General features: G+C 39.1%; 1 long non-coding RNA gene across 3 annotated transcripts in view; it reads left to right on the top strand.

Moving 5' to 3' along the window:
• LOC116563254 overlaps positions 1 to 5,888 on the top strand; it is a 19,778-nt gene that overhangs the window by 9,490 nt on the left and 4,400 nt on the right. Inside the window, exons 2-3 of one of the 3 annotated variants that reach the window (XR_004274307.1) lie at positions 2,728 to 2,796; positions 3,039 to 3,146. This is a non-coding gene — a long non-coding RNA (uncharacterized LOC116563254). Of the gene's footprint in view, positions 1 to 2,727; positions 3,147 to 5,888 lie in introns of those variants that run through there. The other 2 variants (XR_004274308.1, XR_004274306.1) reach the window with 2 other exon arrangements.

The raw sequence follows: 5,888 nt of genomic DNA, 5'->3' as shown, positions 1-5,888 counted from the left end.
AAATAAGAAGCAGCCCTAGAGGACTCTATTATAGACATTCAAAGTATTGATATTTTGGGGGCACAATTTCAACCAACTTTAAATTATTTCATTCTATAAATATGTGTTGAGTAAATACCAAGTATAAGACCCCCTAGAGGTACAGATGGCTGTGGCCATCTAAACCATTTTACTCTTAACTTTTTTAGTGTCATGGACCCCTTTGTCCATTTAGTGAAATCTATTGATCGCTTTTTAAAATCCTTTAAACATTTAAAGTACAGTACGTTGAATTACAAAAAAGATCCAATAATACTGAAACAGTTATAAAAATTTGATATAGAAATATATGTGCTTTTTTAACTAATAAGATCTAGCAGTGGCCCTATTCAACATAGTAATGTGGTGAGCATAAATATTTCAAGTTACCTGCAACAATTGTAATGCGATATGAATATATCAGTTCAATTGTGACAGTCACATTTATTGCTAACACTATTGTGATTTGTTGGCTGTGTTTAAATTTTATTAGAAATTATTAAAAATAGAGGCCAGGCATGATGGCTCATAACAATCCCAGCACTTTGGGAGGCCAAAGTGAGTGGATCATTTGAGCCCAGGAGTTTGAGACCAGCCTGGCCAACATGATGAAACCCTGTCTCTACTAAAAATTTAAAAATTAGCCTGGCGTGGTGGTAGGAGAATCACTTGAACCAGGGAGGCAAAGATGGCTATGACTGAACATCACACCACTGCACTCCAGCCTGGGCAACAGAGCCAGACCCTGTCTCAAAAGAAAAGAAAGATGTAGCAGACCCCTTTAATTCATCTATAAGCTCCTAATTAAGAACCCTGGTTAAAAATGTAGGAGCTTGTCCTTTGCACTGCTGTATCCAAAGCCTGATTGAAATCAGGAAGACACCTAAGCAATGAAAAACTTGTGATGCCTTACCCTATATAATTTAAAATCAAAACATACACTATAAGGTGAATTTAAGGAAGATCTCATTTTTCTCATGGTGAAGACTACGAGACTTTTTCAAAATTACTCAATTTCCCATTTGTTTCATCAGGGATGAGGGTGGGAGAGGATGTAGCTCTTTTTAAATTTTCTGAATGTATAGGTTTTAATATCCAAGCCTGACTATATCCACTACACTTGGTACACAATAGAACAAATGAGTGAACATCTTCAGTGAGTTCAAAATTTTAGAAACAAATTCATCAAGGGACAACATGAAAAATGAAATGCCATGTATACAGTTAAACGCTGTTTATTCAGTAAATGAGCAGATTGGAGGGATTATTTGTAACCTAAATAATGTCCATTGTAGATAGAATTCTATAATTCAGTGATAGAATTTTTGTCTGTATTCTTCACTGCATCTGTTGTATTCCCAAAGCCTAGGAAATGCACGTGTTCAAATATATAATAGTTTAACAGCTTTATAGATAAGCTATAGTTTATGCTGCAATAATTGTGTCTGCTTTGCCATCGCATCTTTTCTGCTCTACCCTTCAAGAAAAACATTTCAAGATTTTTGTGTTTTGTAGTGGTGATTTATAGCTAATAGAGTTTTCTAATGCCTCTTCCCCCCACCTCATCAATAGATACGTTTTCATATAACTTTTTTAGAAGGAAATAGAACAGTTTAGGCAAAAACACTGTTGGGACTGAGAAAAGGGTAATAAAGAGATATTTCCCAGCCCTTCTGATCCACAAAGGTAGCACCAGACCAATATCTCTGTATTAGTGCATGATACAAATAATTTCAGTTCTGACTCAGCAGTCATGTTTGTCAATCCATAACTTGAAAAAGTTAAAATAGGACTTCATTTTACAGATAAGGAAATTTAGTACCTGAGGAAAAAAAAGCTGGCCTGATATGTATTGATGTGAAGCCATTTATAAACTACTTATTTTACTTACTGTGAACATTCATCACTTCATTGCATAACTTGTTTGATCATAGTACGCTGCCCCAGACCCTATTCCGGACATTCCGTAATACACAGTATATGAGCTTTATTGCCATCCTCAACTCCAAAGATTTATGAATTCTGGATCACACCTGCTCCCAAGTGTTTAGGATAATGAACTGTTGACCTGTCATTTCCTTTCCAGAACAGTCATCTAGGTCAATTAATGCTTAGACTATAAATACATTGATGATATGTCCCAGACTTCAGTGAACAGTTTTAATTCCAAATATTTTTTTTTAACTTGCAGTTTTCATGCAGGTTACATGGCCCAATTTTATGTTTTTGATAATTATTAATGAACTGCATAACCGCTGAACCTTGAAAAGGTAGAACTTACTAATTGTAGGTTAATGAGTAAAGTTAGAAAACCACCTTTAAAATTTACAACAGACTGTTCCTGGTGGCTCACACCTGTAATCCTAGCACTTTGGGAAGCCAAGGCAGGAGGATTGCTTAAGCCTAGAAGCCTGTGACCTGCTTAGGCAACATAGGGAGACCTTATCTCGACAATAAATTTTTTAATTAGCTGGGTATGGTGGCACATGCCTGTAGTCCTCGCTACTGGGGAGGCTGAGGTGGGAGGATCACTTGAGCCCAAGAGGTTTGAGGCTGCAGTAAGCCATGATCATGCCATGGCACTCCAGTCTGGGCTACAGAGCAAGACCCTGTCTCTCAAAATTAAAAAAAAAATTCATGGTGCTCCCCAAAATCTGATTATAACATCTAAGAAACAACTTGATTTTACCTTCTCTCCTTTCCTTTTAGCACAATGCTGCAAAATGACTGGTTCATAAACCACTAAGCTGCCTTGGCAGCCACATGTTATTGTTACCAGTAAGTAGTATGATATTTTATTCTGCCTGTCACATACACAGTAGGCATTCAATAACTGTTTAATAGATAAATAGGTTGTTAAATTATAAGACCCTAATGGATTGCTTAGTCCTTTAACAATGAACTTACATGCCCCCCACTTACTCAAGTCTTTTGTGACAGATTTTGCGCTAGCAAAGTGCAGTTTCAGAAAATCAAGGAAATACAACATTTCTTGATGAAATCCTACCTTGCCTCAACAGGAGACTGAATTGGAGTCCTCGATTCTCAGTACATAAGAACTAGTCTATGAAAGCATCAGGAGAGAGGATCGTAGTATTTGAGAATAAAACATTATGTATTGATAGTTGGGCTTTATGTCATCAAGTAGTTAATGCTGTGACCATAAAGCCATTACTGTAACACTTAAGTTTATCTTCTGAGGCCGGGCGCGGTGGCTCAAGCCTGTAATCCCAGCACTGTGGGAGGCCAAGGCGGGTGGATCACTAGGTCAAGAGATCGAGACCATCCTGGTCAACATGGTGAAACCCCGTCTCTACTAAAAATACAAAAAAAAATTAGCTGGGCATGGTGGCGCGTGCCTGTAATCCCAGCTACTTAGGAGGCTGGGGCAGGAGAATTGCCTGAACCCAGGAGGCGGAGGTTGCGGTGAGCCGAGATCGCGCCATTGCACTCCAGCCTGGGTAACAAGAGTGAAACTCCGTCTAAAAAAAAAAAAAAAAGTTTATCTTCTGAAGGAAGCCTGTGAAATAGCTCCAGAAAGCCTTGGGATTTTTTCTGTTTTTTTTTTGTTTGTTTGCTTGCTTGTCTTTTGGCGGGAGTTGGGGGTTGGGGTTGGTTGGTTGGTTTGTTTTTTGAGATGGAGTCTTGCTCTGTCGCTCAGGCTAGAGTGCAGTGGTAGGATCTCGGCTCACTACAACTTCCGCTTCCCAGATTCAAGTGATTCTCCTGCCTCAGCCTCCAGAATAATCGGGACTACAGGCATACACAACCATACCCATCTAATTTTTGTATTTTTGGTAGAGACGGGGTTTCTTCATGTTGGCCAGGCTGGTCTTGAACTCCTGGTCTCAAGTGATCCGCCTACCTTGGCCTCCCAAAGTGCTGGCCACTGCACCCGGCCAGACTTGTTTTTTAGTGAAGTAAATTGTTTTAGCACCTTATTCTTTATGATAATAGATTCCAATAATATGCACTCTTGTCAAAGGCTGTTTTTATCCTCTGTTTCTTCAAAAATAAAGTACAATTAGAACATTTTCAGATAGCCTATATTCATCTAACCTATTTTCCTGTCACCCAGTAAGGTTTTCTATCATTGGCACAAGTCTATGAAAGGACAGTAAAGGGTCTCCTGTTATGCACCTTACCACTAATGTTTGTAATAATATGTTAAGATAAATTGTTTCCATGTAATCGGACTACATTCAGTCTTTCTCTACTGTCTGTCCTCTATTTACCCACCCTTGTTCATGTCCTACTAATTATATTCGGAGTACATGACCACTAAGTTGAAAGTTCTTCTAAAAGCAGGAGCTCAACCATATTCGTATTCAGTGCTTAAAACAGGGCTTTTGTTTCTTCAGCAAATATTCATTACGTATCCACTAGGTGTCAGATAATATACAAGGTAAATTCTGGGGATACCAAGATAATAAACAGACACGCCAATATGAATCTGACAGTTTTGGCAGGGAGAGTTGAAATCGACCTGCAAGCCAAAAAAGCTGCAGTAGAATAATATAAGTATTGTAATGGCAATAAAATACCAGAACTATTAATTTTATATTTAGTAATCATGCAATATCAATTAAATGGGTCAAATGGATATGTTGGCATGAATGACATGTAACTGAAAAAACACTTAAGAACTGTATAGAAATTGAATAAGATATACGAGTAATATTAGTAGGAAGGGGAGAGAATACTTGATTCCAGGTAAACTATCAAGCAGGATGCTTTTTGAGCACAGCCCTGGAGTAAAATCTCTAACGTTTGAAAACAGTCACATTTTTGTTCTTATGTAATCATTTTTATTTTTATTTATTGTTTTGGCTCTAGTTCCTCTATGTTAAAATTTTAGTGTCAGTCTTAATTCTAAGTTATCTTCCCTAGACCTTACTCCCTGATTTTCTCATTTTCATTTGCCCAAATAAGTGCCAGTCTTATCCTTGAGTAGAATAGTGGATTTCCCAGCTTACGAGGACTAAAAAGTCATTTCCAAAAACATCTCCCCAATAAATCTGCCTCAGTGACTAAATTTCTAGCATCAGAATATCATTCTTAGTACAGTGATTTGATCTTTACAAATTACATGGATGTATAAAATTATCTCATGTACCCAAAATTATGTACATCTATTTTGTGTCAAAAAAATAATTTTGTATGCTTTTTTCTCCTGTTAAAAGAAAAATCTTTTTTTTCTTTTTGGAGACAAGTTCTGGCTCTGTCACCTAGGCTGGAGTGCAGTGGTGCAATCTCGGCTCACTGCAACCTCCGCCTCCCAGGCTGAAGTTGTCCTCCAGCCTCAGCCTCCTGAGTAGCTGGGACTACAGATGCATGCCACCATGCCTTCCTGATTTTAGTAGAGACAGGATTTTGCGATGTTGCCCAGGCTAGTCTCAAACTCCTGAGCTCCAGCAGTCCTGCCTCAGCTTCCCAAAGTGCTGGGATTACAGGTGTGAGCCACTACACCCGACCGGTTCTTTAGAAAACCAGTATTGCATTGTGATTACCGCTGGGCAGGAAAACTAAGGGACATCAGCAGACTATGCAATTACTTTTCTCCTCTTTTAAAAACGTCTTGTTAAGGCCAGCGCGGTGGCTCACGCCTGTAATCCCAGCACTTTGGAAGGCCAAGGCGGGTGGATCACAAGGCCAAGAGATCAAGATCATCCTGGTCAACATGGTGAAAACCCCGTCTCTACTAAAAATACAAAAAATCAGCTGGGCATGGTGGCGCATGCCTGTAATCCCAGCTACTCAGGAGGCTGAGGCAGGAGAATTGCCTGAACCCAGGAGGCGGAGGTTGCAGAGAGCCGAGATCGCGCCATTGCACTCCAGCCTGGGCAACAAGAGCGAAACTCCGTCTCAAA

This window comes from Sapajus apella, unplaced genomic scaffold (assembly GCF_009761245.1).
Source record: "Sapajus apella isolate SASKATOON/1434 unplaced genomic scaffold, GSC_monkey_1.0 scaffold34, whole genome shotgun sequence".
Taxonomy (NCBI): domain Eukaryota; kingdom Metazoa; phylum Chordata; class Mammalia; order Primates; family Cebidae; genus Sapajus; species Sapajus apella.
The sequence above is the reverse complement of the archived record's forward strand: the minus strand, read 5'-3'. Positions and strand labels throughout refer to the sequence as shown.